The 12,500-nt window shown below is 39.4% G+C and overlaps 1 long non-coding RNA gene across 1 annotated transcript in view; it reads left to right on the top strand.

Annotated features, from left to right (window-relative positions):
• LOC137645028 (uncharacterized) overlaps positions 1-12,500 on the top strand; it is a 198,494-nt gene that overhangs the window by 33,681 nt on the left and 152,313 nt on the right. The window contains exon 2 of the long non-coding RNA XR_011045255.1: positions 3,769-3,891. This is a non-coding gene — a long non-coding RNA (uncharacterized lncRNA). The remainder of the gene's footprint in view (positions 1-3,768; positions 3,892-12,500) is intronic.

Below are 12,500 nucleotides of genomic sequence, written 5' to 3'. Positions count from 1 at the left end.
CAGGTATGAATCCGAATTGTTCCACACCAATTGTTGTTTCATCTCTTCTCAAGGATCTTCTCCAATATTTTCATAGGCTTATCAACTTCATGTCTCTGTAGTTGCCACATTCCTAGATGTCTCCCTTCCCCTTATAGATGGGAATGATTAGGCTTCCTCTCCATTCCTCTGGCATCTTTTCCTGATTGAAGATCTTTTGCGTCAGGTCCCACAAGATATCTATGCCTTCCTCTCCAAGACTCTTCCATACCTCTACTGGTATATTATCCGGTCCTGCAGCTTTACTATTTTTCATCTTCTTTACAGCTTTAACTCTGTATGTTATTATTCACCTAACCAGTTCAAAACCCTTTCATGCATGTAGAGTAACTTAACATAGTATTTTCTGATTGTCCGCATTAATCTCATTGCATGCATTTTTAGTTAAGAATTTGCACTATTGGGTATAAATTTTAATATTGAACTTTAATATTGAATAATTGATTTACTAAAAAGGTAAATGACCTGGTTTTAATGTTAATTCTCATGAAATTCCATTTTCTGTCTGTATTTTGTGATTTCATAGTTATTTTAAAAGGGTTCATTTCTAACAACTACTAGAGTTCCTTGAGTGTAGGACATATTTTTTCCGCTTGATCAATTTTCAATCCTATTGACTTTTTTTTCGATACAAAACAAGAATGAAGTCGTTTTGGGCTCTACGACAAAACCATATTAAAAAGGGTTCTAGTGATAAAGAAAATCACTGTCCATTGATTCATTGCAATGCTCATCAAAATCAACCCAAGAACACTGGATGTAAGTGTTAAGATAGAAAAAAAATGGCAAAAAATAATGGCATTGTAATATAAAAGTTACAGGTTTCTATATAATATCACAAACTTGCACAGAGTTGGAAAAGGTCAAATCTTGCAGCAGTTTCAGAAGAAAGTAGTTTTCGCAAGTTACAATAAAAGGTTGACAGCAGTAGAAAATATAATGACAATGAAATCAGAGAAGAGATTGAACAAACAATAAGCCATAAAATTCTTCCTGTGACAGTGTGCGCAAGTAATGATATGGCACAAGAGTTGATATATCACACCAGAGATTGTGCAACGAGCCAATATTAATGCAACGGAATAAGCACTATTGGAGACGGATAAAGATGCTTACTCATATACTTGATTAACGTATATGATGGATACGAAATTGACCTGTGAAAGGGCTAGTCCGCCTATTTTCAAACTTACTGACACAGTGAAGCTTTAAGCAGTTAAGTGGTGGTAGGTGTTACATCAATTTTGCATTTGACACAAGCAGGAAGTCTAGTCAGAAATAGGGACAAGCAATAACGAGAGTCAAATAAAGAAGCAAGATCAATAAATTTGAGAACACACCATGGAGCTTTTTAATTTTCTCTCAAAGGAAATGTCTAAATCTCATGTATCAAATTTTCACATCATGAAAAAGCAAAAGAATCAATCAAAAACACAGAAGTAAACCTGGAAGCTATATCTACTGTATATGCTGTCTTGGGAAGCAGACATATGGTAACTTGGGCCTTAATAGATTTGTTTTCTTTTTTATGAGGAAGGTTCATATTTGCTAACAAATACCATACCGTGGCCTCTAAACGACCCTCTCTTGAGATTCATCTGAACTAGGTTTTTTATTTTTTTGGTGAATACCAGTGCATTTTTCCTATTTAATCTATTTTGAGAAGGTGAGCTAGTCATTCCTTTTAGGGAATATCACATTTTTCCTAGTTTTTGCATCACTCATAGGTGGGTAATGTGTATCCTAAAGTAAAAATACTCTTTCCCTTAAGTTGTTCTTTTTAAGAAGCAATTGCTTCCAGTCTTTATAGTAATATCTTACTTTTCCACAACGCTTTCTCTCGCTTGAGAGAAGGTGGGTAACTCATTTCTAGAAATACCGTGCAATCTTCCTAAACGGTTTCTCTTTTGAGTGGTATAGCGTCGGTTTCCTCACGGAATCCCAACCCTTTTTAACAAGGCTTTTCATATCATGAGAAGTGAGTGAGTAGGCGTTCTTAAGAAATCCCAATTTAGCTCACTGATTTTCCTTATCATAAGAGTTAAACAAGTTATTTCTTACAAAATACGTTTTTCATATGGTGTCCCTTCAGTTTAGAGATAGTTTGAGTGTCTTACTAAATACCTTATGCAAATAGACAAAGCGGTCACTCATAATAGATTAATTACTTCTTCAGTTTATTCCCTCATTTAAGAGGTAGATAAAATAGAAATTGCCACCCTGATTGTGCTTTTTTTTCTGAAGGAAGTTGTGAGTAAAGCTTTCTTCTCTGAAATACTAAATTTTCTCATCAGAGTCTTTACAGGAAATGCTAAGTATTTTCCCTACGGCCTTTTCATGGCAATAGGGGAAGGCAGATCTTAATTTTCCTTACTTGAAGAGTAGGTAGGCAAACCAGTTATATTGAGGAATTTATCACCTTTTTATTTTATCAGATTTTCCCTAAGAATTAAATGTATTTCTCCAATCATTTACCTCAAATTTCTAACCCAGGTCTCCTATTTTTAAGAGGTTTGCAAAGCATCGTCGTTTGCAAAGACTACCAGTTTTACCATTATTTTACTCTTTCTGAAGACACTGTTGAATCAGTTTTCTTCTAGAGTATCAGACGTTTCTATTTTATGATTTCGTGGTTATTTTAAAATGGTAAATTTCTCACTACAACTTCTAGAGTTACTTGAGTGTGGGGCAAATATTTTTTCCCTCTCGATCAATTATCAATCGTCTTGAATTTTCCACTACAAAGCAAGGATGAAGATTTTGGGTCTCTACATCAAAACCCTGTTAAAAATAGTTTTAGTGGTAAAGAATATAAATAATCTTTATTCTATCTTTACAATCTATATCACGCTCGACCCAGGAAGACCGCATGAAGTGTAAATATTCGAATACTTTGCATAAAAAAAACTATGGCATCTGGTTGATATCACAAACTTGCATAGAGTTAGAAAATATTTATAAAAGGGAAAGCAGTCTACGTTGGAAGAGGAGATTGGAAAATAATGCTTTTCAAAAAAACTACACTTTTCTCTTACTAGTTTTTTCCCTACTTAATGCATGTGAGACAGCCTTCTTGAAACGTATCTTTTTAAGAGGTCTGTGAACTGGTTTTCTCTATGATCACACACATTTTAAATTCATTCTCTATTGAGAGGTAGGTAAGCCAGTATCCATAAATACCAATTTTTTCCTCACAGTTTTTCCCCTCATGAGTGATAATTGGAGAGTATGTGGATTTACCTTTATATAGATAAACTTTTTAATAATCAGTTGAAGTGCATACATCAGTGTCTTCTGAGGATATCATAAATACAGTCACCCAACTTGAGAGCTCAAGTGAACATTTCTGGACAAAGTTTATTTGCCATCGATATTCACGTTTTTGTATGTGTATATGGACTCTGCAGTTTACTTAACACTAACTGTAAATGTACTTCTATAACTACAGTAACCTCGCAACTTTTCCTGCTTCCCCTCTTTTGGATTGATTTACACTGCTGGCTCATTAATCCTAGTTAAAGATACGAAAAAAAAAACTGGTTCCAGTCCTGTCATGATAGGTGCTCGTTTCATCAGTTTCTTAGTTCTGATTAACAGGCTGGTAGTTATAAATCAATTTAAAAGATCGTAAGTAAGTAGAAAAAGTTGAGAGGGTATATGCAATAATCTTATTGTTTTTTATGAATGTTTATTCATTCTAAAGTTTTCTCATTTTTATTTCTTCCGTAGAACTAAAGGACCACTTTTCACCAAGCTTGGCATAAAGTATCCATCGAAAAATGGAATTCATGTATGTTTACAAGAAGCCATGTCTATTCCAGCAGGAGATCACCAAGAACAACTTAAAATTGGGTAAGTCAATGAAGTTTCTAGGTAAAAAAAAAAAAAAAAAAAAATGGTGAAGAACAAAACTTTCATCGAAACTTCCTTATGTAGTTTTCAAATTACGGCCTACAAGATGAGAAGGTGGTACCAATAGGTGACTGTGATTTTACCATATAATAGGCATCGAAATATTTTTATGATATTCTGAAGAGTAATAGGGTTTTGGCTGGACAAATCAATGCGCAATTATATTCAATTCGGGGCCTATGGAAAAGATTGTATATGCTGGAAACATGTTGATCTATTACATGCAAGTACAGGTATTTGGGCTATTAGCCGCCTCTTCCAGATATATTTTTTATTCTACACCAGTCCTTATTTCAATCAGTGTCCTTTGGGCTAACTGCACTACGTCTACTAAGATTTTTCTCTCTTAGGAGGTGGATGAATCAGAACCCTCAGGAAATACTAGTTCTTCCGTGCACTTCCATAGCTCGTGAGAAATAGATTCATTGGTCCCACCGGTTTTCATCTCCAGAAAGTCACTTTGCTTTGTGTTCGAGTCCAATATCAAACTTTTTATCAAACCCTACCCTTTCCTCCCATAAGAATCAATGGTATTTGTCTTCTCATAATAAATATTTTTTTCTCATAGATTTAGTTTTGATAAGTAGGTAAATGCTTTTTTCCCTTAGAGATATTATGTCTTTGAATTACACTTTTTCTCTCTCATTTTTGTTCTCACGTAAAAGGTTATGCAATCAGAAGTATCAAATTAGGTCATTTATTATTTGAAGAGAATTCCAGACTTATGTTGAACACCCTTCTTCTTTGGAAAGGTACATATATCAGTCCCCACAAATAATATAGAAAACAGTCCCCTTTTTATGTTCTTATTGGTAGGGAAGAACTCGTCTTTGAAAATACAACGCTTCCACCCATTTCTCCTTATCTTGAGTTATTCAAATGAGCTCGTTGGTATTATGGTTCCATTTATTTTTGTTATTAGGTCAAGACTTTTCAGAATTTTATAGTAGATTATCAACAGGAAGCTGTAATGTGAATGACTAATTTAACACCTCAATACACAATATCCAGATATAAATGCAGTATTGTTAAAGGGGTTCTATCGCTGTCGTTTTGTGCTATTTATAAGTTTGTCATAAATTTATGAAGCTGTTGCATGGCAGAATATTAACTATTCACCAGCATTGTCATAAACGCAAGAATTCCCTCGGAAATGTAAAATTATCATCGTCGATATATTCGCAGTACATACTGGGATCTATTCTTAGTTTTACTTTTCATTACTTTGCGTTCTACATCATCATTTAAAAAACATTGGTAAACCGGCCATCAATGGGATAGCTGTGACAGGCCATGAGTAGGTTGAGACTCAAAAGGCGAGTTGAAAGAAACTGAGTAACTTTATTACGGAACATCGAGTTTATATACACACCAAGTCCCGGCAAGAAGGTCACAAAATACAACAGGCTATTTCTTGTCCAACCGGAAACCAGTTCTGTTAACAGTTAACAATAAGAAAAGCAGACAGGTAGATTGATGCAAGTTGCTGTGAGTGCGAGGGGAGAGCGAAGATACAAAGAATGATATATACATATAAGAGAAATGTCATTACTATGTACGATCGTGTGACACACGGATGGTACATGGCTGCCCCCCTAAAAATGACATACTGTACATGTTAAATAGAGTGCCCTGATCTAGAGAGGTGAACTGTAGGCGGGTCATCTGGCAAGAGATAAGCAGGTTTTAGACGATCAATGGAGACCTAGTCGTCTTTGCCATGAATGTTTAGTAGGAATGCATTCGAATTGTGTCAGATCAAAAGTAGAGGGCCCGTGTAATGGGGCGTTAGCGGTGTCTTACTAGTGTCGTTGCGTAGGAAGATGTGCGTTGTAGTGTGCAAATCTGTCGGTATGTGATGCTTCGCTGGGGGCTTGTAAGTCTGGCGGCTTGTAAGTCTGGCGGCATGGAGTAGATTTTCTCACGACGTGACTTATGCACTGGAGATTGTCGGAGGAGGTTGCGGAAGGAAAAAATTTGGTAGCTGCTCTGATGTCCAGGGCATCTTTAGGAGTAGTCCTTAGTCCCAGGAGGACCCAGGGAAGCTGAGTAAACAGTTGGAGTCCTTGCAGCGGGACATCAAAGCTGCTTTGAGGATGCGATGAAAACGTTCAACTATTCCATTGGCAGCGGGGTTGTAGGCAGTTGTCTGTTCTAGAGAGATGTGCAGGAGATTTGCTAACGATGTCCACAATTGAGAGGTGAAAGTTGTACCCCTTTCCGAAGTAATATGCTCAGGGATACCAAATTTTGCAATCCATCCTGGGAGTAAGGCAGATGTACATGAGGCGGACGTTGCAGTTTCCATGGGAATGGCTTCAGGCCAACGAGTGGAGTGGTCAATGATGGTAAACAGGTAACGATTTCCTTGTGATGTGGGTAGGGGTCTTACAACGTTGACGGGAATGTGGGCAAAACAACGCTGAGGTTGAGGAAAGGGGACTACTCCTGAATCTGTGTCGATGTACTTCATAACAAGAAGTACAGGCGTGGACCCAATCCTTAGCATCCTTAAAAATGCCGTGTCAAACGAACTTCGTCTTCAGCAGCTGTGCAGTAGAATGGCACGAGGGAGGTTTAAGGCCGTGAATGAAATCAAACACCTGTCAGCGCATTGGTGCAGGAATCCAAGGTCACTGTCTACCTGTACTGATGTCACAGAGGGTGGTGCTGGTGTTGGTGTCGTTGAGGGGGATGTCTTCCCAACAGAGGGATGCGCAGGATGTCGTTCATGCTTGATGCTGTGGATCCTGTCGTTGGGCTTCAGATAAGGCGTTTTAACCCTGGATAGGTACGGTGGGTCGTTTGCGACCCCGAGCGTCAAAAAAAAACAGGTTTTTCTCACGTGACTCACCCCTGTGACTGAATTTGTGGGTGATCGACCTGCAGGAGGTGTCTCCCCTACACGCTCTAGTAGTGTCCAGATGTGCATTGCTGTAGCTGTACTCCTTCCCCGATTTCTGAGACGCGTCGGGGTCGTTCGCGTCCGAGTTTACCCTTCTGAGGTAGTTTGCATAATTATCAAAGTTATTACGTATTATGAAATTGTCGTAGAATGGTGCAACTTGTATAGGTTATCAGTTGTGGAAAGTCTTGGTGGATTGTTTGGCTACCATGTGCATGTTTTTTTTTTAGTTAAAATGTCGTTCATCACCACGAGGACCATTTTACCGCGAGTGCCCCTTTTTCATTTTTTTTCATTTTTTTGCCAAGTCATTTTTCCGTAAGATATTGCCAAATAGTGTCGTAAAACTTTTGCTTGTTTAGTGTTGGAAAGTGTGTCTAGATGATCTGGCTACCCATGCATGACTTTGTTTTTGTCAGATACGACGTAGTTATTGGTATATTGGGTATTTAACTGCGGTTACCAATTTCTGTTTTTTTTTCAATATTTGTAAAAATTACTACGTAGTAAGGAATTGCCGTATATTATTCATTTTTTTTTCATGTTTATGTGTTAGAAAGTGTGCCTTGATGGTTGGGCTAACACGTGCATGTCTTTTTTTTTATCTGAGATGTCGTATATTAGAATGTCGGGCATTTTACCGCGAGTGTCCCTTTTTAATTTTTTTTAATTTTTTTGCCAAGTCATTTTTCCGTAAGATATTGCGAAATAGTGTCGTAAAACCTTTGCTTTTTTAATGTTGGAAAGTGTGTCTAGATGATCTGGCTACCCATGCGTGATTTTGTTTTTGTCAGATACGACGTAGTTATTGGTATATTGGGTATTTAACTGCGGTTGCCAATTTCTGTTTTTTTTTCAATATTTGTAAAAATTTACTACGTAGTAAGGAATTGCCGTATATTATTGATTTTTTTTTCATGTTTATGTGTTAGAAAGTGTGCCTTGATGGTTGGGCTAACACGTGCATGTCTTTTTTTTTATCTGAGATGCCGTATATTAGAATGTTGGGCATTTTTCCGCGAGTGCCCCTTTTTATTTGTTTTGCATTTTTTTTGCTTAGTCATGTTACCGTAAGGAATTGGCAAGTAGTGTCGCAAAACTTATATTTTTATAGTGTTGGAAAGTGTTTCTAGATAATCTGGCTACCCATGCCTATTTTTTTTTTTTAGCCAGATATGGCGTATATATAAGTATGTGTTCGATTTTCCTGTGATTGCCATTTTTTCGTTTTTTCCCATTTCTTTCAAAATTACTACGTACTAAGGAACTACAGTATCACAGAGTAATATTTCATTTATATGTTTATTTGTCGGAAAATATGCCTTGATGGTTTGCCTAGCACGTGGCTGAAATTTTTTTTTTCTGAAATGCCGTATATTAGAATGGCCATTTTTCCACGAGTGCCCCTTTTTATTTGTTTTGCATTTTTTTGCTTAGTCATGTTACCGTAAGGAATTGGCAAGTAGTGTCGCAAAACTTATATTTTTATAGTGTTGGAAAGTGTTTCTAGATGATCTGGCTACCCATGCCTATCTTTTTTTTAGCCAGATATGGCGTATATATAGGTATGTGTTCGATTTTCCGGTGATTGCCATTTTTTCGTTTTTTCCCAATTCTTTCAAAATTACTACGCACTAAGGAACTATCACAGAGTAATGATTCCTCTAGATGTTTATTTGTCGGAAAATTTTGTTTACTTTTTTTTTTGATTGAATATCATCAAATTTTTTTAGCTAAAATATTGTTTTACATTTTTTTTTCGATTTTACTTCCCTTCAAAAAAATTTTTTTGGGTCTGAATTTTAATTTTATAGTCGTAAAATAATCGACAATTATCCAGCAACCCACCATACAATTTTTATGCATATCCAATAATAATTAGATTAGTAAATAACACCTTGGAATTGACATACCCTTCCTACATTTCAAGTGGCAGATTAGGGAGTCTGAGTCAGTGTGGTTGGCGGCCATTTTGTGGACATATCCGAAGCGTAAGCTGCCCTATCTATATATATTCTTGTTCCCTATAGAATTTGTGATATTTTGGTATATTTTTACCTGCATAAATATCATATTATATATTAAATATATGTATTTTTTTACGAAATTTCCAAGTACTCAAAAAATTACCTTTAGATATGGCCCCTGATATAAATGTAATTTACAAAATAATGAAGATTTTTTTACATATTTCTATTTTAGGATAACATATGTTTATTCCCTAAAAAATTAGCCACTTCCTATTTCATTTGGGTACCCAAAAAAATTCATGAAATTTGGACAATTTTTTTTTGGCCAAAAAAAGTTACCCTTTTTTTCTCATTTCAGATCTTCACCTCCATGGGTCTGACTTCATCCAAAATACATCAAGATGTGTCCTAAACATTCAAGAATCAATTCCTAAAAGGATTTGTGTATATATGTATAAACTTTTTTTTTATGAATTTTTATGTCAGGTCTTTTTTTTTTCTACTTAATTTTTTAAAATATTTATAATAAATAGTTTTTCTGCAGATGAGTAGTATTTATCTTTACAGTTGTTTTAAGCATTCATTGAAGTTTTTTTTGGCAAAAGAAAAAAGGAGGTTACTGCAAAAACTGATTTTTCAAGAATTTTTTTTGGCGTCGGGGTCGTTCGCGTCCGAGTATACCCTTAAAGGGGTGTCCGAGGACCGTACCTATCCAGGGTTAATCCAATCCCAGTTGAACGGTGGCCAACGTGTTTCCTGACAGGGCATCGGCAACGGGATTTATTTTCCCAGGGACATGTTGAAGGGTGCAATTGTATTCAGTCATGGTGTAGAGATGTCAGCGTTGACGCGCAGACCAGGCGTCAGACTGTCGAGTGAAGGTGTACACCAGAGGCATGTGGTCTGTGTGAATGACGAATGACGTTCCTTTTAAGAAATGGCGAAAGTATCGGACAGCCAAGTGCACCCCTAGCAACTTGCAATCAAAGGTAGAATAACTTGATTCTGCCTTGGACAGTTTTCTACTGAAGAAGGCCAATGGGCGGGGCGAGCCATTGACCACCTGTTCGAGTACTGTACCAATGGTGAATTCGCTGGCATCAGTTGAGAGAAGGAGAGGGGCATGTGGGATGGGAAAAGTGAGACCAGCAGCGGTGGATAGGGCATTCTTTGAGTTGCAGAAGGCTGCTTCTTGAAGGGGACCCCACCTCAGGTCTTTTGACTTGACCTTGAGGGACACTTATAGGGGAGCAAGAGTGGCGGCAATGGCTAGCAGAAACCGGTAATAGTAGTTGATCATGCCCAAGAATTCCTCCAGTACTTTGATGGTCGAGGGCGTGGGGAAGTTCTGAACGGCTGCTACCTTTTCTAGGAGGGGATAGATTCCTTCAGGAGTGATGCAGTGCCCTAAGAACGACACTTCGTTGGCGGCAAAGGTACACTTGTCATACCGGACTACAAGGCCATTTTGTTGCAGTCGGTCGAGCACGATGCGCAGGTGACGAAGGTGTTTCTCTTTTGAGGAAGAGAACACAAGTATGTCGTCCATGTAACATACACAGAAGATGCCATCCATGAGACGTTGAAAAGTGGCCCCTGCATTATGAAGGCCAAAACAGGAGTAATTAAAGGTATATGTACTGAAGGAAGTGGTGATGGCTGTCTTAGGGATGTCTTCTGGGTTCATTGGCACATGATAATACCCCCTTAGGAGTTCGAGCATGGAGAAAACCTTCACTCTGTGCAGGTACGAGGTCACGTTGGCGATGTTTGGGAGGGGGTAGTGATCCGATTCTGTTTAAATGTTCAGGCGCCTGTAATCCCCACATGAACGGAGGGAGTCGTCTTTCTTCAGGAAAATGTGTAAGGGTGACGATCATGGGCTGGAGGCCTTTTGGCAAAGGCCCATTTCTTCCATTTCGGCGAATGTCTGTTGGGTGGCTGCCAATCGATCTGGTGCCAGATGTCTGAATTTTGCGAAGACTGGTTGTCCCGTTGTCTTCATATGGTGATAAATACCGTGTTTGGCGGGAGCCGTGGGCATTGGTGAAGTTCTGGACGGAAAACTTCCGGGTACTACTTGAGGAGGTGGGCGTAGGCATCAGTAGGTGTGCTGATGTGGAGAACGAGGTTGGAGGGGGCGGGTTGAAGAGGTGTCGACAAGTAGGAGTCTGCGTTGAAGGATTGTCGGTGGGCGACATCGACCAGAATGTGGAAATGAGAGAGAAAATCCACACCGAGGATTGGCAATGTGACGTCAGCAACGAGAAACTTCCAATTAAATATACCATTTCCGAAACTATAATGTGAGGTTCTTGTAACCGTAGGTGGGCATCGCAGATCCCTTGGCAGCTACCAGGCGGACATCGGCAGACTTACAGAATGCGTCCTGTTCTGAAGAGTTCTCTTGGCAAAAGAAACACGGGTTGTCCCGTCGTCTTGATATGGTGATAAATACCGTGTTTGTTAGGAGCTGTGGGCGTTTGGCGAAGTTCTGGACGGAAAACTTCCTGGTACGACGTGAGGAGGTGGGAGTAGGCATCAGTGGGTGCGCTGATGTGGAGAGAGAGGTTGGAGGGGGCGGGTTGAAGAAGTGTCGACAAGTACGAGTCTGCGTTGACCAATTGTTGGTGGACGACATTGACCAGAACGTGGAAATGAGAGAGGATATCCTCACTGAGGATTGACAGTGTGACGTCAGCAACAAGAAACTTCCAATTAAATTTACCATTTCCAAAATTATAATGTGAGGTTCTCAAAACTGTAGGTGGGTATGACAGATCTGTTGGCAGCTACCAGGCGGACGTCGTCAGACTTAGACAGACTACGTCGTATCCTGAAGAGTTCCCTTGGCGAAAGAGAACGACAAGCACTCGTGTCAACCGAAAATGGCACTCCCACTTCTGCATCATGTAAAAAAAAAAGATTAGAAACATGGTAGGCTACCACCATTAGCAATGGCCTATTTACAATTTTTTCGGCCACGGACAATCCTTGGCACATTTCTTTGTGGCAGCCCCGAATCTGGACTGGTAGTAGCAAAACTGCGGCCGATGGGCGGTAGTGAGTGGCTGTAGAAGTCGTTGGTTGTGGTGCGAGTGAGTGGTGGGTGATAGGTGGCTTTAACGCCGCTCTGGCACGTCACGGGGTAGGCGTGTATGTCCTACAGCATTCACGTCACCTTCGGTTGACGTTGAATAGGTGCCCTCTTCGTCACGAGTGGAGGCTTTGATGGAGGTCTTGAAGGTCGTGAAGTGGCTGCCCAAAAGGGCGTCGACTTAGGTCAACAAGTCTTTTATGGGTAAACTATTGACATCGGGTATAGCAGCGCTAGAAGGTTCTGTAAACGGCGTACCCAAAGGGCACGAAGTAGGTTCACCTCCTGAGGAGAGCCATCTGCGGCAGGTTTCAGGCGAGCGATACTGGTCAGTTCCCTGAGGGCAAGCGAAGCCCTTTGGTACCCCAACGGTTGTTAAGAGCTGAAAAAGCTTTGCTGTATGGGCGGCTGGCGACGGTGAGTGCTGATGCAGAAGGTATGTTTTGAGGGCGTCTTATGCATTTGTTGTGTCTCCTTGTTCACAAAGCCAGGCGGAGATTTCTGGGAAGGTGTCCTCGGGTATCGCTGCGAGAACATAATCTGCTTTGGTGGTTGAGCGAGTCACGCCTTTGATGCG

Source organism: Palaemon carinicauda, chromosome 8, assembly GCF_036898095.1.
Source record: "Palaemon carinicauda isolate YSFRI2023 chromosome 8, ASM3689809v2, whole genome shotgun sequence".
NCBI classification, from domain to species: domain Eukaryota; kingdom Metazoa; phylum Arthropoda; class Malacostraca; order Decapoda; family Palaemonidae; genus Palaemon; species Palaemon carinicauda.
The sequence above is the reverse complement of the archived record's forward strand: the minus strand, read 5'-3'. Positions and strand labels throughout refer to the sequence as shown.